Below are 24,258 nucleotides of genomic sequence, written 5' to 3'. Positions count from 1 at the left end.
CAACCAATCAGAGGAACAGAGCACAGTAATGGTATGCACAATAAGAACCCTAGGGGCAGAGTGAGCTTCGAGGTTGAGAAGGCTGTGGGTGCAGATGTCCTTCTGGTTTGGCTGCCAAACTTTTTTTTCCTTCTGCCCACATGCTTCTTCCTGCTTTGTACAGTTCTGGGATGGAAGAAATCATTTACTATAGCTTCTTATCTATGTATGAGAAGGCTCACCATCCAGAGGCTGGTTTACCAAATAATGATTTTTTTTTCAGCCACAATCACCCATGAAGAGCATTTGCTAAGATGTGGATAGCTTGCAGTCTGCTCTGGTGGAGTGTGCCCACACTGATGAAATCACAGATACTAGAAGTCTTAAAATTAGGTATATTTAAACAACATTGACTAGCTACCCTACATACTTTGACTTTCAATATTTATTTTACAAAAGTTCCACTACCTTTGAATAGCATTTCCCTGAAATAATATCAAAATATTACCATCTTTACCATATAATCCTCCCTTGAATATGTTTTTATCTTTATATTTTAGAGGAGAATATCTGCTTAAAACATCTACATACTTTCCCTTCTAGCCTATAGTAAAAATATACCAAGATGGCTGGAAGACTAAATTATTAGATGACAGATGTTGTTTTAAATCATCTACCTCTTAAAATGTATATTATGAAAGTGAAATTGTATAATCTTTAACCTAGGAACACTACTCAAGCTTCAAATTAAATGCAAAATACCAAATAAATGATGGTATTGTATATTTCTTGGAGAAAAGAAGTTTTTTTTGTAAAATATTTTTTAACAATAGAAACACTTCTCCTTTTGATATACAATGGTTCACCAGAGTGAATAACTGCTGATTTTAAATCGTGATTCCAAGGGAAAAGATTCTCAGAAAAAGGAAAAAATACTTCCGGTAAAGAGAGTTATATGAGAGATTCTAAACAGACCCAGATCCCCTGAGGGGCATCTATTAACAACAAAGAAAAGTCCCTAAATGGAATTTTAAACCAAAGGAAAAATCACTCCTCTATCTCATGAAGTAGGGGATAAGGAAACTCATTCTTCCCCTGGAAGTACTCTCTGTCTCTGAGGTCTCATCTTCTAACTGTTTGGTTCCCTCCAAAAATCTCCATTTTAAGGAGTAGGCCCAGGTCAAAGACAACTTCATTCCACTTCAGGCTGCACTGCTGACTCCATTCCATAGGATTTACTCTACCCTTCCCCAGCCAGGCTATCTTCCACTTTACATACTCCTTCTTTTCAACTCCCTTTTATTCATCATATTCCCTCATCAGGATATAAGGTCCTTGAGGGTTGGCATTCTTTCTGTCATGTTCTCAGCACTTAGCACAGTGCCTGGCTCATAGTAAGCACTTGCTGCTTGGTAACTGACTAACCAGAAGAACAGAGCTGAATCAAGGTCAGCTTTAGGCACTGAGGCTTTTGGTTAGGAGATGGCAAAAGGAAATGTTGGACATTATCTCAGGAGGTCATTTTATTTTAAAGCCAATGCCATCTCTTGTGGGTCCATTACAGGAATTGCAGGTAATCCCTAAAGCCATGGACTTCTGGGTAGCTGACTGAACAAGGAAATAGGTGGTACCAGCCTCTGGAGCTTAGACATAAATCACCAGAAACCAGAGGGAAATCCCTGATCTTCCCAAATCTGCAAAATAAGATATAGAAATAATATCTGGTTTTCAGTTTATGTTTCCTGTTCTTAATGGCCACGTTTCATTGGAATCTAGCTATAATAATGGTATTAAAATATATGAACATTTTAAGTTTAAGCAGAATGAAGTTACGCCTGGGATGGTATGATCAATGTTGCAGTCAAGTCCAGCTGCTGCTGGTGCAGCAAAAGTAATACAGCAGTGGCTAGTTATTGAAAACATTGGGGGTGGGGTGGGGATAAGCAGATACCAGGCACTTGGGGGGGAATAATTGGTATATAATTAGATTTCTTTGCCTATTGAAAGGAGATGAATAATATGTAAACAAGATGGAAACAGCAAACAAATTAACAGCTCTTATTTTTGATGACATATTGGATACTTGATTTAAAATTGTAGTATGGGATGAAATCAACTAAAGCATATCTTAAGGTTGTCCATTGGGACAATTTGATTTTCTTTGGGCAGCAAGATTCTGTGTCCTTTACGAGAGGATATGTTTCCTCCATTACTCTGGGATCAATTAATCAATCAACAAATATTTATTACATGCTTACTATATCCCAGGCACTAGTACCCAGTACTAGGTACTGGGGACACAAGTAAAAAGAATAAAGTAATTCCTATTTGAAATGAGCTTCTATTCTAATGGGGAAGACAATAAGTACATATAAAATATAAATATAGCATAAATATAAAATTAAATACAGATACATACAAACTAGCTAAATATAAGGTTGCTTGGGGGGGGGACACTAGAAGTTGGAAGGCTCAGGAAAGGCTTCATATAGAAGTTGGTGCCTGAAAATGGAACTGAAAGCTTCAGATTTACCAGAGAAGTATCTTAAAGTTGAAATATTTCAGACTTGGTGGAAACATTATTCTTGGGTTTAATGGGCTGTCAGATAATGCTTCAAGCCTATATGGATGGAAGGCTTGAGAGAATATTAATTTTAGCTTTTTATATCAATGGCTCATTATTGACTAGTCTAAATGACTGCTTAGTACTTTCATTAAAAATGTCTCAAGCAGTATCTTGTGATGGGAGTTGGGGGGGAATCCTTCATTATATTCTTTATGAAAAAAAAATCTGGGAAGCAAGGGAGACTTTTAAAAAATCTATTTCCTTATTATGTGCTATGATTTATGTCCCCAGATTCAAATAATTAAGTGCTGAGATAGCACTCCTGCCCTAGAGTTTGTGAGAATGAAGAATTCACAAAGTAGAACTCCACAGCAGTAAAACCACAATGAGCAGGTTGATTTAATAATTATCGTAGGTCACATTTATAAAGCGTTTTAAAGTTTGCAAAAACACTTTACAGATATTATCTGTATTTGATGTGCGTATGTGCCAAGGTTAGCAAGCTGCTTGAGGTGGACCATGATGAAATTGGAAGAGCACTGGACCAGAAATCAGGAGAGACCTGAGTTTGGCTCCCACCTCCATCACTTATGAAGTATGGGCAAGTCACTTAACTACTGTGCTCAATTTCCTCATCTGTAAAATGGGGCCAAAAATAATGGAAATATCTATCTCAAAAGGCCTCTTTGAGGATCAAATAAGATAATGTATGTTTTATATATTGTAAAGTCTTATATGTGTCAGCTAATATTAATTAATGCCAGATTCCATATTAAAATAAAAGACCTTCTTAGACATATGGTCACACAGAATTTCAGGATGAGATCAGATCTAAGAGGTTATCTAGTACAACTAATACTTGATCAGGATTCCCCCACCCCAACCCCCCAACATCTCTGGTGAATAGGCATCTAGCCTTCTGGGAGACTTTCCCTGGAGTGGAAATCACACCCTCATGGGACAGCCTTTTCCACTTTTGGACAACTTTAATTCTTAGAAAAAAATTCTTCTATTAAATGAAAATCTGCCTTTCTGAAATTTCTACACTGTTGTAGAATCCATTGATAAGGATGCCAGGTATGCTTTTTATCTAAGTCATTGAAAAAAATCTTAAACAGCACAGGTTAAGCATAGTGCAGTGGGCCACTCTATTTGAGGCCTCCTTTCAAGTAAATGTTGAACAATGACTACTCTTTGAATCTAATCTTTCAATCAGTTCTAAATCCATCTACTTGTACTATCATCTAGTTCATGCTCCTTCATCTTTTCCATAGAAATATAGTGGGATTCTTCATTAAATACTTTGCTAAAATCCAAGCAAATTATATCTGTAGAATAATCCTATTCTACTAGTTTAGTAATTTCCTCTCAATAATGTAAATAACATAAGATTGGCATGACATGTTCTTGGTTAAGGCATGCCAGGTGTTTGGGATCAATAGTTTTCCTAAATGTTGACAAACCACCTGCTTATTTACTAATGATGATGATAACAATAACAGTTCAGAATACAAAGCACTTCACATGGTATCTATCTCATTTGTTCCTCACAACAACCCCATGAGGTAGGTGCTAGTATTAGCCTCATTTTACAGATGAGAAAACTGAATCTCAGAAAGATAGAGTGATTCACTCAGGGTCTCACAGCTAGAAATTGTCCAAGGCTGGATTTGAACAAATTTTGCCAGAAATAGAAATAATATACACTGATGTACATACAGGCATGCACACATACACATAAACACATGTATATGAACCTACATGTGTATATATACACATATGTATGTGTGTATAAACACACATGTATAAACACATAAGTAAATTGGAACAATATTTGCCTTTATCCAATCCTGCCCAACCTCTCCATGACCATTCATATACAAATAAGTAATCACATTGATCCATTCTTTTGATATCTAAGAATTAGTGGAGTTATTTTGTGCTTGGAAGGAGGTGAGGAATGATTTTCTAGTAACAGAAATGGGACTAGAATACAGGTCTTGATTTACAATTCAATGTTCTTTCTTTCTGTATGATACCCACAAAAATGATTTTGTTAAATTGATATATCATTTCCTGCTGACTTCTGCCCTAATTCCAAGAGATAACAGGTCCCATACAGAGTTAGTAGATAGACTCTAATCTAAATAATTGATCATTTCATGTTAATACTTTCTTACAACCTTATTCTGAAGGTTATTTATTGCCAGAAGATATCAGTCATCACTGTCCAGTTGTTTCATCCATCAAACATTTACTGAATGCCTAATATGCGTGTAATCCTCTGTGCTAGGTGCTTGGACTAGGATAGCGGAATGCAGATACAAGTGGAGCATAGTTCTTGAACCCAAGTTGTATACAATCTGATAGACATGATTAAATGTTAGGCAGATAAGTGTAAAGGAAATTAGAATAAAATAAGTTCATAATAGAGTACAAAATTACTAGGAGATCAGAGGAGGAAATAACTACTTCCAGTTGGGGGAATCAGTAAAGTCTCAATAGATGAGATAGCACTTGAGTTGGACCTTGAAGGAGGGTTAGTATGTTGCCTAGTGAATATGATATGTGGGAGATGGGAATTCCAAAGATAAGAAAGGCTATGAACAGAAGTTAAGAGGCAATAGTATGGTGAATTGCCTAGTTTGGTTGGAGAGAAGTACATCTGGTCAGTAACATGTGTTGAAAAGCCCCTGACTTCCTACACACTGGGCTGTTATAGTTAGGCAACCAGGAAGCTACACTAATGATTCAAACCGTAAGTTCTCTGGAGCTTGAAGATAGGTTTTTAGGGAAAAACTAGCCCAGATTAAATGGGGGTAAATATAGCTTTTATCACACAGATAAACTCTAAGAATTGGGCATATATGATTCAAGTAGATTGTCTTCTTTGAGGAATCAAGAAAGCAGGAGTTAATATAGTCCAAAGGGGGAAAAGAAAGAGGAATCTACTACATAGCAGATACATGCAGGCTGGACAAAAAAAAAAAGTTTGGAGTAATGTTTCCAAACCCAAGAGGTCAAGAGAACAATGTAGAGAAAGAAACCACAATGCTTCAGAGAGTGATGAGTTATTTCTTGCAAAGAATCAGTGTGAAGAAACAGTCATAACATTGTCCTACTCTTCCTCCTAATCACTCTGTCTCCTCCCCATCTAAATTCACACTCACCCAAATTCATGTATGTAGCTGGTGCTCAATAGAAAAGGAGTGGTGGGGTTGGTTTTTCAATTCAATCAGTCACAAGATTTTGCAGGTGAATTGTAGTAAATTAGCTCAATAGAATATTTTGGTGATATTTCATTCTGCCATGGTCATGTGAATGTGTTCTAACTTTTCTTTGTGTTTCAGTTCAAAGATTTTTCATTGTCACTGTTCACAAGAAACCCACAGAGAGATCCTACTACCCATTGTGCGTTAAACTGATAGACTGCAGACCACAGCATTTAGATCTTTGGGGGGAGGGTGATAAAAGCTATTGCTTTTGTTGTGTTTTCTCATAGAAAACATCATGTCCTTTGTTTCAGAAATTGCTATTTTTGAACTGCCATCAATTTGAAATGTTCAATTGTTCATGGCAAAAATGTCATATTTATGCACAGTGATGGGAGAATTGGTAGTTAAGTATCATGGGTCAACCTGTAAGTGGTAGAATCTTTTTGAACAGCAGAATGCCGTGTAGACAGCAGCACAATTGTCAGCAGTATTTCTTACTGAAAAAAATACTAAAAATCTCAGTAAGGTTAAGATGCATTTAATATTGTCAGCATTGATCTAATCATTTTTCTTTTTACAAATGGTTCCTTAACCTTAGATCACTGATTCTTTTTCTATTTTTTCAATAATGTTGCAGAAAATGTTGAAATGTAATCTCTTAAGCTACCACAAGGGTTCATATTTGACCTGAAGGTTTTGTGATCTTCATATTACCAAGTATAAGGCTATAGTTTCTGAAGTGAAATAAAATTGTGTATTTATAGTATGTATAGATTAAACAACAATAATGGTTATCAAACAATAATGGTTATCAAAGACTAAACAACAGTAATTGTTATCAGCTCTGAGTAATTTGTAAATCCACTTTGGATTTATAATGCATTTTCTATAATGCATCCTATATATATTTTGAAGGTTTATTTAATATGCAAATTTGTAGAATGTATGATGCTTTCATCATCATAGACCTCAGTTTTGAATAGGGTAAAGTCACAAGTACCTTGGTTATGATGCCTTCTTATATCATTTGAAAGGATATACTACTACTAATAGATCATAGGGAAACTGTGCACCATCAAAATGTTATAGCGTACAATCAAAATGAAACAAGAATTAGCTATTGAAAAGGAAAAAAAGGAAAGTGCCTGGAGGAATAATTGGAAGATAATCATTTACACCAAAAGAAAAATGCATGACAGGAGGAATCACAGATCTTTCTCGAGAGACAGTTGCTTCCCTTCTTGAGAAGAGTGTGGTCCAGCTGGTCACTTGCTGGGAATAATAAAAGGCTAGAAGGTATCATAGATATGTGATTTGTATGTATTCTACCACATAACATCTTAATACATTAATTGATGCATTTTTAGAGTATCTTTAGAAAAAATGCTTGTGGAATATATATGTTCATGTGATTATTCCCTAATGGAATATAAATTTTGTTGTACTGAGACAAGTAAGTGACATTCAAAATGGGGGCTAATTATGTTCTAGGGAAGATAAGGTGATGTGTCAAGACACTTTTTGCTGTTTCTGATTCGAAGTTATGTCAGAGGAGGGGTTACAAACTCTAATGCAGAAGAATGTGATGATTTAGAATCTCTTAGAGTAGGAAGAAAGTCTCCAAGGTCACCTAGTCCAACCTATACCTAAATGTAAGTTCTCATTATGTCTTCAAAAAGTAATCATATAATTTTTATTGCAAGGCCTCTGGTGAGGGGAGACCCTCATCATTTGAGGTGATCCATTCCATTTTAAATCTCTAATTGCCAAGCATGTTTTCATTCCACAAAGAGATAAGTCTAAATCTTTGCAATTTTACCCGTTGCTCCTAGGGCTAAGAAAACAAATCTAGTCCCTCTTTGGCATGATGGCCATCAAAATACTTGTAAATAGATTTTTTTTGTTTTTTTTTTCATTCAGTCTAAATACTTCCAATTTCTTGAATAGATCTTCATATGAAATAATCTCTGGGTCCTCAACATTCCTCTTGAATTCTTTATAGCTAAACATTCATTTATTCATTTGTTTATTCATTCATTCATTTATTTGTTTATTCATTCATTTCCTGATTTCATCTTTAAAAAATAATTTGTGAGGAATTTCTTGCACTGAAGTTGAATGGAACCTTGTCGGTAATTTACAATCTTAGAGTTTGTCTGGAGACCTGAGAGAGTTAGTGACTTGCCTGTCTTCATATCACTCATATGTGCCAGAGGAAAGATTTGAACTCAGGTCTTCCTGATTCACAGAACTTCTTCCTATCTACTACAGATACAGCTTAGAAAAGTCCTTCCTAAAGTGTACTTCCAAGAACTGAAGAAAGCTTTATAAGTTTTAAGTTGTCAGCAGTAAAGAAACTTTAAGGAAAAAGAGTGAAGACTGGGAATCTGAGGTCTAACAGCTTAAATTCTTAGTATCAGTCTGTGCTTTCATTTCAGTGTAGGGTAGGCAGCCTGTGGTAGGTGCATTATATAATAAACAAAGTCCCTGCTGTGTGGAACGGGTTAGTTTTTCCTAAGGTCTTGCCCTGTGGGTTGAGTACCTTCCCACTATAAGGCAGGGACTATCTTTGAGACTTGATTGGTTAAGGAGACCAAAGCTTGTCGACCTAGCTTCTGGGTCACCTACAGGGTAAAAGGTCAGCCAATCAGTTATTAGTGCCCCTTAGACTTGACAGATATTCAACTACCATGTAAATCTCCATCTCCATTAGGCCCAACAAACCCTGCTGAGCTGCCACATTTCCATGTGGTGATGAGGAGGGTTGTACCTGTCTGAATCAATGCTGTATCCTTGCTGAGTATCCCTTTTCAGGGTATTGTTTAAGTGAACTATGATATTGTACCTGAACCATTAGACTAGCCTGCATTAGGACTGGCCTACAATAGTCAATCTATCAGTCAGTCAAAAATACATTTATTAAGTACCTACTGTGTTTTAAGCACTGTGCCAAATGCTGGAGATACAAAGAAATATAAAAGATAGTCACTGCTCTCAAGGATTTTATAAAGACAACATACAAACAATGCTCTATAAATAAGCTATATACAGGATAATCTGTGAATATGCAACCAAGGGTAGGCACTAGAACTAAAGGGAATGAGAAAGGCTTCCTATAAAAGGTAAGATTTTAGCCAGGACTTGAAGTAAGCCAGGGAAGCCAAGAGGCAGGGATGAGGAGGGAGAGCGTTCCAGGCATAGGGAACAGTCAGTGAAAATGCCTACAGCATCTGATGTTAGAAGGATGGGATTATAGAAATGGAGAATAGAGTTGTTGCATGGACAGAGATGGTAACATGGCATCCCATATCCAGGAACCTTCTAGAGCCATTTGGAGGGTGTGTCAATGGGACACAAAGGGGGCCTTCACTGATATAATGGGTATGAATGGAGATACTGACATAGAGCATAATGATAGCAGTACATAGAGCATTCCGTGGATATGATTTTAAATAGTCCTAGGAAAGCTGGATAAACAGAATAAGTAAAATGAAAATTAATTATCCTAGTATATCCAGGAAATAGACAGAACACTTGGTTTTTAAGAACTATGTTTTTTAGGAGAAATCTGCAAAGAGACAAAGATTTGGTATCATTCACTGTCCCAATACATAGAACTCATAGGGAAGTAGAAGTTTTGACTGATGGGTTAAGGGAAACTGAGTGGATGATGGTACAGGTCCAGTCTTGCAATCCAACATCTATCTTTTTTTTTCCCCATTAATGGTGAAGTTCATGTTTGAAGAGTATGTCATCTTGGGTTGTACCTTGAGCTCCTTGGCTCTCCATATCACATTATTACATTCCCTCCTAGTTTTCTGGTGTTATTAAAATTTCTTTTCTTTCATATTTGAGTATTTTTTATTCTGATTATGTACAGAATTAGTTGTTTGTCATTGGAGTTATTAAATTGAATCATTATGTGTCTTGGAAATTACAGTATGGTTTCTTTTTTTTTCCTCTGTAGGAAATTTATTAATTCTCTTGATTTGTACTTTGTTTTCTATGTTCTGAAGGGCAGATTACTTGTATTATTTTGTGCATTATAGTCTTTGGATTTTTTGACTTGTCACGTTCTTCTTGGAGCCTATGGCCTATTTTTATATGGCCCATGGTCTAAGAAAGATTTTTACATCTTAAAATATAATAAAAGTTTTATTTTTGAAAATTGTTATTTATTTATTTTTAGCACTCTTAAAATTTTTTTTGAGTTTCAAATTCTCTTTCATCCTAAAGCCTCTCTACCTTCCGTTGAGAAAGAAAGCAGTATGATTAATTTATGCAAAACATACTTCTGTAATAGCAATGTTGCAAGAAAAAAAGCAAATAAAGTGAAAAATTATACTTCAATTTTCATTCAGAGTTAATCAGCTCTCTCTCTGGAAGTGGATAGCATTTTTTGTTCATCATGAATCCTTTGGAATTGTCTTGGATCTTTGTATTGTTCAGACTAGCTAAGTCTTTCACAGTTTATCATCATTGCAATATTGCTCTTACTGTGCACAATGGTTCTGGTTCTGCTCACTACATTCTGCATCAATTTCTATAGGTTTCTAGATTTTTCTAAAACCATCCCCTTCATAATTTCTTATAGCACAACCATATTCCATCATATCCATATACCACAACTTGTTCAGCCATTCCCCAACTGATGGTTATGCTATCAATTTTTAATTATTTACCATCACAAAAAGAAGTTCTATAAATGTTTTTATACATATAGATCCTTTTCCCTTTTCTATGATCTCTTTGGGATACAGACCTAGTAGTAGTATTGTTAGGTCAAATAGCATGCACAGCTTTATAGTCTTTTGTACATACAGAATTGTTGGACCAGTTTACAACTCCACCAACAGTGCAGGTGTCCCTAATTTTCCATATCTCCTCCAACCTTTGTCATTTTTCTTTCATGTCAATGTGTTAGTCAATGTGATGTGTGAGGTGGTACCTCAGAATTGTTTAATTTTGCACATTTTTAATCAATAGTGATGCATGCTCTTTTTCATATGACTATAAATAGTTCTGATTTCTTCTTCTGAAAAATACTTGTTCATATCTTTTAACCTTTTATCAAGTAAGGAATGAGTTTTCTTTTTATAAAATTGGTTTAGTTCCCTATATATTTTGGAAACCAAGCCTTTATCAGGAAACTTGCTATAAAAGGGCTTTCCCAGTATACTGTTTTCCTTCTAATTTTGGCTGCATTGGTTTTGTTTGTGCAAAACCTTTTTAATTCCATGTAATCAAAATTATCCATTATACTTCTTGTGATCTTCTCAGTCTCTTGTTTGGTCATAAACTCTTCCCTTATCCATATATATAGCAGGTAAAATTTTCCATGCTCTCTTAATTTGCTTACTTTATTACCCTTTATGTCTAATGCATTTTTTCCGTTTTTACCTTATCATAGTATATGATGTGAAATGTTGGTCTAAACCTTTTCTGCATATGTTGAGATAATCATGATTGTTTTTGTTGTTATTGGTATGGTTAATTATGCTGATAATTTTCTATTGAACCATTCCTGACATAAATCCTACCTAGTCATAATCTATGATCTTTATGACAGTACTTGGGGCACAGAGCAACGCTAGTAAAATTTGAATTCTCTAGTTTTGGAGAAAGCTGAAAAAACTTTGTGGTCCAGCATCCAGGGAAAGCACCATCAAAGGGTAAGGAATCAGGAAATGAGGAATTGTGAGAACACAAGGCAAAAAGATTAAAATTACCAAAAATCTTTTATATATGTGTATATATATATATGTGTATATATATATATATATATATATATATAAAATTATTATTATATATAATATGTGTGTATTTCCTTTAATCATCATCATTGACTTATGTGGTGAGCACCACAAGTATTATTATCTCAGTTTCATGTAGAGGGAAACAGAGGCTCTGAGGGGTCAATTGGCTTGCCTGTGGTCACACAGCTAGAAAGTGTCAGAGGTGATATTCAAACTCAGGTATCTACTTACTGACTCCAAGTTCAGTAATCTTACCCTTATACTTAAACCCAATCAAAGCTTAGTATTGAAATAGGGAGGATCCTCACCAGAAATAGTTATAATACAGAAATTGCTACATGTGCTTCATCATATATCCTCCATACTGGGAGGCATTGGGGACATTTTAAATTGGGTGGAATATTTTAGATGATACTGGTAATTAAAATTTTTGAGAGTAAGCAATACATATAATGTCTCAAGATAAATTGGCAGTGGAATTTAATTTGAAATGTCTAAAATAAATAATTAAAAGCTTAATTGTGTAAAAATAAAGGACATAGGGAAACTCACAATTTAAACTACAAGCCAATAAAATGCTCCTTTATCAACTTCAATCCTTTCTGACTAGAGTCAAACTATTTAACCTTACAAGTGATGTATGAGTGGCAGGCTTCATATTTTAGTGCCTGCTCCTTTTTCTTTTTGCTTAAAAAAAGCCCCCATGTTTCTGGCTTCTTTGTACTCCCAAGAATTATAGGTCAATGATAACACTTGTACTGCAGTCTTGCCTACAGATGGCTGGAAGTATTGAAACACTTCCTCATTGCCGTCTAATCAGAAAGCTAGATTCTAGATTCATATACAGGCTAAATCTTTCTGGTTTAATATTTGATATATCTCTGCAGACCGTGTTAACAAGAATCAGTGGTCTCTAAGAAAATCAGGTTTGGAGATTCTCTTTTTTTCTAGTTCCAATGCACACAGATGGCCACTACAAGCAAGCAAAGCCTCATGCTTATTCCATCTTTATTTAATTTCTTTTTCAGGCACCATTTTTTATGTTGTAGCCATCTGGTGTTCTACAGGATAGAATATCAACAGCAAAGAGATTCTATATATGAGGAAAGAACAATGCAGATGAGGGGGTACAGAGGAAAAAGCCTCAAAGTCAAAAGCAGCACGAAATACTTAGGAAAATGATATGTTGATACAGAGCTAGAATAAGAGTGAGGGGACTCATTGCCCAGTGCCAGGAGTCAAGGCATCTGTGTCAGTGATGTATATAGTGCCACGTAATCGCTTATGAAATCTTTTCTCCTCATGCCAGGTACAAAAAGTAGCAGATGTAGGACAACATGAGACTCTCTTATGCCTTCTATTCCTATAGAAAAATGCTTTGGGTCAGGGCAAGAGACTTACGTCAGAATGTATATTTTTGTCTATTTTAATATAACAGTTGAGTTTCCCCTTTTTCTCAGGTGACTGGGTAATATACTTTCCATTTCTACCCATATGCCAAATGATATTCTGTATCTAGCAGAGAGGTGACTCGCTAATTATCTCCTCATTCCCAGTGATTCCACACTTTAATCCATTCTCCACACAGCTGCCAAACTGATAAAACACAGATCTATGTCACTGCCCTGCCCCAAAATCTTCAGTCTTTCTGTTGCATCTACTATAATATACAAAACCCTCAGCCTGCAACTGAAAGTCTTCCCCAGTCTGAATGCTCTCTACTTTTTGAGTGTTATTTCGTATCATTCTTTTCCTGCAGTCTCTGTTCCAATTAAACTGCCCCCTTTGTTGCTATCTGTATGTAGTATTACAACTCCTACTGTGTGCTTTTTTCTTTTTTTTTTTGGCTAGACAATGAGGTTAAGTGACTTGCCCAGGGTCACACAGCTAGCAAATGTCAAGCGTCTGAGGTCAAATTTGAACTCAGGTCCTCCTGACTCCAGAGCTGGTGCTCTATCCACTGTGCCACCTAGCTGCCCTGACCCCCTCCACTGTGTGCTTTTGCATAGGCTTTCCATATTTCTGGAATGCATGCTCAATTTCTTTTTCCTTCCTTCCTTCCTTCCTTCCTTCCTTCCTTCCTTCCTTCCTTCCTTCCCTCCCTCCTTCCCTCCTTCCTTCCTTCCTTCCTTCCCTCCTTCCTTCCTTCCTTCCCTCCTTCCCTCCTTCCTTCCTTCCTTCCTTCCTTCCTTCCTTCCTTCCTTCCTTCCCTCCCTCCTTCCCTCCTTCCTTCCTTCCTTCCTTCCCTCCTTCCTTCCTTCCTTCCCTTCTTCCCTCCTTTCTTCCTTCCTTCCCTCCTTCCTTCCCTCCTTCCTTCCTTCCTTCCTTCCTTCCTTCCTTCCTTCCTTCCTTCCTTCCTTCCTTCCTTCCCTCCTTCCCTCCTTCCTTCCTTCCTTCCCTCCTTCCCTCCTTCCTTCCTTCCTTCTTCCTTCCTTCCTTCCTTCCTTCCTTCCTTCCTTCCTTCCTTCCTTCCTTCCTTCCTTCCTTCCTGTCCTTCCTTCCTTTTTCTTTTCTTTTCTTTTTTTTTTTTAGTATCCCTAGCTTTCACAGAATGCTTCCACTTCCTGCAAAAGATCTTGCCTGATGCTTCTAGTGGTCAGTGCTCTCTATGTCTTGAAATTACTCTGTATATATTTTGTATTTACTTATCTGAATAATTATTGTATCCCCTTACTAACATGTAAGCTCCTTGAGGATAAAGGCTGCCTAATTTTTGACATGATATATCCAGTGCCTAGCATACTGCCTTGTACATAGTGCCTTCATACATGTTGAATTGGACTGAACTTGGGTGATCATGATGGGGTATGGGCCCAAGCCGAGATCTTACCCCAAAGGGAATCTGGCTCCCATTTGTCTACAGGCCCCAGCTCCTCATCTCCCTTTGAAAGCCCTAGCTCTACCTTTTGATCTTATTCAAACAGCACTGTTGCCCCTTGCCCTAAAAAAGAATCTGGCTCCCATTTGTCTACAGGCCCCAGAAAACCCTTAAGCTTTTCTTACTCTGGTCTCAAATGGTTCCTTACCAACTCCCCTTATCTCCCTTTGAAAGCCCTATCCCTACCTTTTGATCTTATTCAGATGCCTTTCAAACTTTTTAGTTCCAGTTCCTCTCTTTATCTACTCCCATTGTCTGTTCAATCTCTTAGACATTACAATCAGAATTCTCACCTAGACCCTTTTCCCAGCCCCTTCCCTGATCACTCAAAGTTACTTTAGTGTGTATAAGATCCACCCTGGCCCCCATTTAAATGCTGAGACTTTCTCATGCCTGCTTGTTCCTACAGGCATTACTAATGTTCAGATTCCTTTAGAGTCTGGCCTGTATGGTTTATCTCTAATAAACTTTTTTCTCTGGCTGAAAGATTTGGTTGAATTCATTCAGACGGGGCCCACGTGTCATGATCTCAGGGGGTCCCAGCACCCCTAAACCTAGAGTCCTCATTAATCACACAGTTAATGACAGACTGAGGAAAGGATGAGGTAACAGAAAGGGCAAAGTTATTGTGACTGAGAGTTCTTAGTTAAAAAATCTATTGAGAAAATCACTCACATATCTATGCTTATAGTATCAGGGCACTGATAAAAAATACCCTCTTAGTCTCAAAAATAACAAGAATTCAGAAAATGAAAGAGAATAAATGACTTGACTAAAGGGTAGTAAAAGAGAACAAAACAAAACCAAATATGGAATTAATGTTGTCCTCAGTGTGATTAATTAATAGGCAAGGGGATATGCACACTGGAGATTGGCATCTGCTGGTCAAGATGGAAGTTTCTATAGCATTTCTCTTGACCCATAAGTAATAACCCTCACATAAAAGACTGTGACAACATAAGACTTCCTATATGGAAGGAAAGAGAGGGTTAAATCACAGTCCTGGAGCAAGAGCATTGAGAAATGGTCATGAGGAGGGCTGAGAGCACAGTGAGTACAATGAATAGTAGGAGATATCACTGCCATTAGCCCCTCTGCCATCACATTCACATACAAAGAGTTTCAGCTATAAGAATAGCGGGATGCTGAGTGGTTGTTAACTTCTCCTGGGGCTGATGGAGATCACTGATGTTGCTGCTACTTCCCTGTCACAATCTGGGGTAAAATGTGAGACCACTTGAACTTAATATAGAACAAATGATTTTGACCTCTTCATTTCCCAGGAACTATTGGCGATGAAACTCCTTTCTTACCTGTTGTCTCTCCCTCATGGGGAGAATGTATGACTAGTACAAAGCTGATCCTTGCTTATGTAAAGTTTATATTTTATATTGTTGTTTCTAGTCTTTAAAAACTGTCATTAAGATCAATAAGTGTTTAACCCAATTCATTTCTCATTTATATATATTTTGTTTACTCAGGGGCTGTTGCTATTCCTATTTTGTTAGAAAATTTCACCAGCTGGCTGCTCAAAATGAACCAAAAAGATTTTATTGATAAATATTATTGTAACTCTTTAAAGCAGAAAAGAGAATTAGCCACTTGAATTCACACCATATTGGATTCCACCGGGCACTTGAAAATAAGACAATAGCATTTGGGGGAAGGAGATTTGGTAAGCGGAAATTTTTTTTCCACAGTTTCTCTAAGACCATTCAGGAAACTTTCCTTTGCTCCATTTCCATAGCAGGTTCAAGAGTACCTTTTCTCACCTTGGTATGGAGTTGATGATGGAAATGAGATTCACACCTGAGGAAAGGAGTTGGGAAAGAAAGACAGGCAGACAGAGAGACACAGACACAGACACATACACACACACACACACACACACACACACACACACACACAGAAACAGGGAGAGACAGAGACAGAGAGATGCGACAGTGACAGAGAGAAAGACAGAGACACAGAGATGAGACAGAGTGATGCAGAGATACAGAGACAGAGAGAAAGACAGAGATAGACAGAGACAGAAACAGAGAGACATACACACTGACTGATAGAGATGGAGACACAGAGAGACAGAGAAAGTCAGAGGCGCACAGGAAAAAAAGCTATTTTTTCTCTTTAGCTCAGCTACTAGCCAGTCCTGCTTCCATTTTTAAACTTAATTCCATCCTCCCCTCCTTTTTTTCTTTTGCAGTGGGGTTAAGTGACTTGCCCAGGGTCACACTGCTAGTAAGTGATATGTGTCTGAGGTCAGATTTGAACTTGGGTCTTCCTAAATTCAGGGCCAGTGCTCTAGCCACTGTGTCACCTAGCTGCCCCCAATTCCACCCCTTCTTGATTAACCATTGAATTGTAGAATTGGAAGACTCTTAAAAGACATTTTAGAAGTGAGGAAACTGAGCCCCATGGAGATAAAGTTACTTGTCCAAAGTGACATCAATATTTAGTGGCAGAGTTGAAGTTAGAACCCAAGTCTTCTTACTCTTAGGTTTGCTTTCTAGCATAGCATATTGCCAGATTATTTGTGTAAATGATGGGTTTTAGAGAGTTTAAGAGGACCTCTGTACTAGACATATTTTTTCCAGACATATTTTTCTCCAAAAATAGGGCACTCAATTGCAAGTCTTCTACTTACAATAAAATACTAATTTTGAACATTAGAGGAGAAATGGGATTAATGCTAAGTTTTTTTTTCACTTGCTACCGCTAAACTTGATTTCTTCATCCTCTTTCTTATCCTTGCATACTTCCAGCTACTATTACTTGCATCTAATTCCAATTGTTAGATGTCAGAACACTCAAAATATATAGATTGTACCAAGATAGTTAATAGGTTAATACATACATACAGACACTTTCACAAACACACAAACTATAAACAATGATGGAAGAAAATTAATAATGAAATTATTTCATGATTGTAGGGGGATAACTTCTTTTCTATTCAGCAAATGTAAGGAAAATAAAAATAATGGTTTGGGATAATATATTCACAGCACATATGACAGATAAAATCTTGACATCTAAAATATACTAGAAACTGTTAAAAATTCACAGAGGCAACTCCAAGATCACAATGGATAAATGGTCAAAAGATATGTTGAGGACATTTTCAAAAGAGGCAGCATGGGTCAGGTGATTGGATTGATGGCAGCACAGCTGTTTTCAACATAATTCCTCCAAGCCAACAACAAGAGAGGAATAAATGCACTAAGTGATTAAAACTGCGGCAATAAGAGAACATGGAAACAATTACAGAAAATGTAAGGCCTTCTGAAATAACCTCAGGGGTCCAAGCTCTCCAACATTCTCACTCACCCTAACCACCCCAGTTCCCTTTGTTGCTGGTAATAGCCAATTTAAACAATATGACAAACTTCTTTGGTGGCCTTTCTGCTTTGCCTTCATGGCAGTGACTCAATCCAACCCTTTTCACTCTGTAAGAGTCAGAATACATTGATCATCTTGTGCCATCACACAAAAGAAAAAGGGCTGTCTCTCTCTCTCTCTCTCTCTCTCTCTCTCTCTCTCTGCCTCTCTGTCTGTCTGTCTGTCTCTCACACACACATACACACACACACACACACACACACACACACACCACACACACACAAACACACACTGTAAAATGGAGAACACCAAAAAGTAGAGAGTCAGCTAGAGAGAAAGATATTTCTAAGCCCAAGGGAAAGGGACCTGGAAAATAAGCAGTGGCCACTCATGTCATGATAGAATTTATACGGAAAAGAGACCCAGAGAGATCTCCCACACTTTCAACTCTAGAAAGCTGAAGCCACCCAGACTAGACCATAGCAGTGAGAAAGGGCAAGTCTAGACAGGGGAGATAGCTGTCTGCTGCAAACTCCTGGGAAAATCAAACAAAGAGGCCAAAAGAAAAAAAATGAGCAAGCATTACACAAAAATATACCACAAATGAAGGAAAGTAAATGAGAAATATCTAATAAATGAGAGTAAGATAATAAATTCTGCGGGTTCCCCTGTGATAATAGAAAAACAACAAGACACTCCAGAATGGTTCAGAGGAAAATTGAGACTGGACTTTTGATTGCCTTAGTATAAGAAACTCCAGGATGATAAAACTTCTTTGACTTTGGTAGGCACCTTCTTTGCAATTTATAATCTTAGACAGTTGCCTAGAGCATTGAGGTTAAGTGACTTATCTCACAGTCAGTATGTCGTATATGAGATTTGAACCTAGGTCTTTCCTGGCTCTGAATCTTACTCTCTGTCCAGGAGATCACACTGATTCTCCAAAAAGAAAAATAAAACCCTCAAAAAAGAAGTTAGGTTGGAAATTAGGTCACAAACCAGAACTTTAAAATGAAATTTTTTTAAAAAAAGAACAACAAAGTAGAACATTTATAAAGAGAATCACTTTGAAAGAGTAGAGGCTTTGAAAAAGGTATTGGCAAGTTTGAAACTTAAAAATATAGACATGGAATAAAATTTTGGGAAAAAACCAAAAGACAACAACTTTGAATTAATATGTGTTCTATACAAGTCAAAGCAAATGACCTTGAAGAAAAAAATATAATTTGAGGATCAAAGGTCTCCTAGAGAATCATGAGGCAGTGAATAGAAATTGGCATACATTAGAAAACAACATTTTTTGCAAAGCTGATCATAATGATCAATAAAGACAGATGGGCCTTCAGCAAAAGAGAAACACTTGAATTATTCTTTCAAAAGAAAGCAGATGTGTGCAAAACATTCAACTTATAAACATAAGAAAGGGTAGGATACTTTCTAAAAAAAGAGTCCTGTTAAAGAAAAATATGGAGACATTTTAAGGGACATAAAGATTAAAGTGGCTAAAGTTTTACACCTCTTTTTTTGTGAGGCAGTTGGGGTTAAGTGACTTGCCCAGGGTCACACAGATAGTAAGTGTTAAATATAGGAGACCAGATTTGAACTCAGGTCCTCCTGATTCCAGAGCTGGTACTTTTATCCAGTGCACCACCTAGCTGCCCCAGTGGCTAAATTTTAAGGAGAATTTAAAGAGCTTCAAAAAAGTAAGGAGGAAGAATTGAATGAATACTCCGTGGACTAAAACTCACATTTTTTCATAAGTGAGTCAAATTTTTTTTTTTTTGGAAGGGTGATGACACAAATCACTTAATTGGGGGAAGGAGAGGTAAGAGATATGGGAGAACCTACTTTGGGTATCAAGTATACCAAACATGTGATACCTTATTTTCCTATAGGATTTTCATATTTCCATGAACATGAACTCTGTTCATTTGGCTGCAACACTCAGACCTACGAATCACAGAAAAAATTTTTAGAGTGTATTCTAATTGGATTTACTACATTAAGCCACTTAAAACTTTTATGTTCTGCTTTTGGGAAATGATTTTAGATGAACAGATTGAAGTTTATCCTAGCCTCTGAGAATATGATGTGGAAGAGTAACTACACTGGACTACTTGAACAAATAAAACATGGTGGTGGTGGTGGGCCATCAAAGAAAATATAGGGAGAGATTCCAAGACCATTATATTTCATAGTCACTCCACCACTAACACCATTATGGCTCATGATCAAGAACTCTGAAAATCCATTATGGTAAATGGTATAGAAAACTTATACAACCATAGAATACAATAAATACGTGGATTCTAGTAGTTTAGTAAAGCCCTAAAAAAGAAAAGATGAAAGAGACAGGATAGTACTTTCCCTTGCTCAGCAAAGCAAAGAAACTATGCACAAAATGGACAGACAACCTCCCCCCTCCAATTCCCAACTTTGCTTACAGGAGAACTAACATCTGGGGGCAGTCTGTACAGAGCCACATATAATCTAAAGAATCAAGGCTGATCTTGAAGCTACTGTGAAATAAAATCATACATTATTCAAGCCCAAAAGATTAAGGGAGGACAAGACCTGTGTCTGAGATAGGAGTAAAGAAGACCTACATCATCATCACATAAGTATCCTCATGAAAAGACTCAGTATAATTCAATAATTAGGACAATTTGGCTCTGCCATAGATATCATCTTGATCAAACATACCAAAGTCATTACCTAATAGAGGTATAAAATACTCAACAATGTAATATAAACTCAAAGATCTGTATACTTATTACAATGCTGAAAGAATATTAACAAAGTTGAAGTAAGATAAGTCTTATAGAGTTTAGAGAATTTTAGCAAAGTGAGGAGCTTAGGAAAAATGTAATCTAACTTCATTATTTTGCAGATGAGGAAACTAAGACCCAGAGTGGTAAAATGAGTTGTCTAAGGTAACACATCTAATTGATTGGGCTGAGACTGGGACCCAAATATCTCGTTTTCTAGTTTAGCAGCATGGCATAGTGAAATGATCACTAGGCTAGACATCAAATGATCTGGGTTTTCAGTCTAATTCTGATATTTTCTAGCGTGGGTTTATGGTTAATTGACCTCTCTAGACTTCAGTTTCTACATCTTTAAAAGATAGGCTAATAATTCTTTTAGTATCTACCTCATAAGATTGTTGAGAGAAAGATGATGTATAAATTTGGAAATGCTATTCATGTAATTTATTATGTCTATGCCACAATACTTTTTGACAATAAGGGCCTAGATGGTCAAATGGCATTTAGGACTAAGATGGAACAATTCCCCTGCCTGTCTTTCCCATGAAATAATGAGGTACATACTCAAAATAGGAAAAGCATAATATTGTCAATGGAGTCTACATAAGAGTCATTATTTTAAAAAAAAAATTATTTTGAGTTATCAACAATCACTTCCATAAGCTTTTGAGTTTTAAATTTTTCTTCCCATCCCTCCCCACCTCATTCCCCAAGATGGTGCACAATCTGATATAGGCTATATATGTACATTCCTATTAAACATATTTTCACATTAGCAATGTTCTAAGTAAGAGTTAGAAACAATAGGAGAGAAGAAACAAAACACAACAGAAGAAAAAAAATAGCAAATGGTATGCTTTGGTCAGCATTCAAACTCCATAGTTCTTTCTTTGGATGTGGATAGCATTTTCCATCATGAGGCCTTTGGAGATATCTTAGATCCTTGTATTGCTGAGAAGAGTTAAGTCTATTAATATTAGTCATCGCACAACATGGCTGTTACTGTCTATAACATTCTCCTGGTTCTGTTCATTTCACTCAGTATCAGACCATACAAGTATTTCCAGGTTTTTCTGAAGTCAGCCTGTTCATCATTTCTTATAGCACAATAGTATTCCATTACATTCATATACCACAACTTGTTCAGCCATTCCCCAATTGGTGGGCATCCTTTCAACTTCCAATTCTTTGCCACCACAAAAAGAGCTGCTATGAATATTTTCATACATGTGGGTCCTTTTCCCATTTGTATGATCTCTTTGGGATACAGCCCTAGAAGTGGTATTGCTGGGTCAAAGGGTATGCACATTTTTATAGCCCCATAAGAGTCATTCTTCAAGCACCAACATACCTAAACAGATAGACTAAAGTTGAAATGAAATTAAGAGCAAGGAGAAAAAATATGAACAAAGCAATTGCTTCATTCCTCCCTTTCAAAACCAACAGGTAGATCTCTTAAAAGAAGTATATTCTTGTTTGATCTAGTAACACGTTAGCCTGAATATTGAATATAGTGACCAGAAGTAGATACAGAATCTCAAGAAAGGTCCTTGGTGGGATGGTGACATAGTCCAACATGCATCTGAAAATGCCTTCTACAACATCCTCCATAAATTTTTTTGAGCTTTCTAGTGAAGTAGACTTCTTCTCAAGGTATCCCATTCTACTACTTGAGTTCCTTTAATTTCTAGAAAGTGTTTTCTTATAGAAAACTAGTCTGTCTCTTGAGAATTTTCATTCCTTGCTTCTAGTTCTTCCCTCTTAAGCCAAATTGAACCAACAAGTCTCATTACCAATAGATATAAGCTCCTTGAGGTCAGGGGCTATTTAATTTTTTCTTTGTATCTCCAGTGCCTAGCACAATAGTATCCACATAATAGTCATTTAATATATTTTTTGTTTAGTTGAATTCTAGTTGAATAAATGATGTACCCATAGTTATTTCAAATGGTGTTCAAATAGTGAACTTAAGGTTGTAATTCAGCCTTTTGGGTTGGGTTATTCAACAGGAGAGGCAATGTGTGTGGTACAGATAGTAGAGAAATTGGATTGATGAAGTTCTGCATTTGAATCCCTCCTCAGACACTTACAAGCTGTGTGACTTTTAGAGAGTCACTTGATTTTTCTTAGCTTCAGTTTTCTCTTCTGTAAAATGGAACTAATAATAGCACCTACCTTATAGGTGTATTGAAAGGTTCAAATGAAATAATATTTATAAAGCTTTTTGTAAATCTTAAAGTACTAGATAAATATTAGCTGTATTATTATTGACAAAAAGTGCTGGACTTGGACCCTGGAGAAATCTGGTTTTGAAAATTGCCTCTGATGCCGAATTGTGAGCCTGGGTAATCACATAACCTTTCTCAACTGGAATTTCTTCACTTGGATAGTGGCAATAATACCACTTCTTCACGGGGTAGTCACACAGATCAAATAAGCTGAAGCATATAAAGCATTTCAGAATGCTTAAAACACTATATAATGGTTAGTTGTTATTGCAAGATATAACCAAGACCAAAGCGTAACAAGGATAATCAAAATGACCTGTGACTTGAATATAATCTGTTTTGGGAAGCTAATGACAAATTTTAAATCTCCAGTTTAGAAAGTAGATAACATGATATCTTAATAGTGATGTCAATTTTTAGAAAATGAATAGACAACTTCTCACTATGAGATATCACTTTATGGGTCTATATTTCATAACAGCAGCATGCATGCTATTAAATAAATGTATTAAGTGCCTACTATTTGCAAAACATTGTGCTAGGTACAGAAAGAAATAGAAAATTAAGACACAGTTCTTTCTCTTGAGGAACTTATGACCTTGTGAAGGAAGTGACAAGTACATAAATAACTCGTATAAGCTAAAATGTAAATGCTTGATAAAGGTATAAATAAACTGAAGGTTTGGAGACCCCTTTTAGGAGAAACAAAGAATGAACTAGTTAAAGAGGTAGCATTTGTATTGATCTGTGAAAGATGGGAAAAGATTTTAATTAAAAAAATAGAAAAGGCTGTGTAGGTTGGTGGGGGTGGGAAGTAGCCAAATCAGAAATATCAACCAGAAGAAAAGGGGAAAGAAAGCAAGGGGAATGTTTGGGGGAAGAGTGTGGTCCACTTTAACTACAGTACATGATATGACTAGGGGAATAGTGGGAAGTAATCCTAAAGTTGTGTCCAGATGGTTTGTAGAATATAGAAATGTTCCTAAAGTGCAGGTCTGACTATGTCACTCTCTACACAATAAATTCTAGTGTCTCCTTATCATCTCCAGGATCATACAAAATCCTCTGTTTGGCATTCAAAGTCCTTCATACCTGCCCCTTTCCAATCTTCTTATACCTTACGTCTCACCCATAATCTATAGTCTAGTGACATTGGCTTCCTTGCTATTCCAGGCATTTATAGTGGCTGTCCCCATGCCTGGCATTCTCTATCTCCTTATCTCTACCTCCTAGCTTCCCTGGCTTTCTTCAAGTCCTAGCTAAAATCTCACCTTCTGTAAGAAACCTTTCCAGATCCCAATTAATACTATTGCTTTCTGTCTGTTGGTTATTTGCAATGTCTCCTGTACATAGCTTATTTGTACATAGTCGTTTGCATGTTGTCTCCCTCTTTGGACTGTGAGCTCCTTGAGAACAGTGAGTGTTTTTTGCATTTCTTTGTATCCACAGGGTTTATCACAGTGCCTGGAACATAGTAAATCCTTAATAAATCTTTATTGACTTGCAGGGAGAGAGAGAGAGAGAGAGAG

This window comes from Phascolarctos cinereus, unplaced genomic scaffold (genome assembly GCF_003287225.1).
Source record: "Phascolarctos cinereus isolate Bilbo 61053 unplaced genomic scaffold, phaCin_HiC Scaffold_4;HRSCAF=312, whole genome shotgun sequence".
NCBI lineage: Eukaryota > Metazoa > Chordata > Mammalia > Diprotodontia > Phascolarctidae > Phascolarctos > Phascolarctos cinereus.
Note: the sequence above shows the minus strand (reverse complement) of the source record.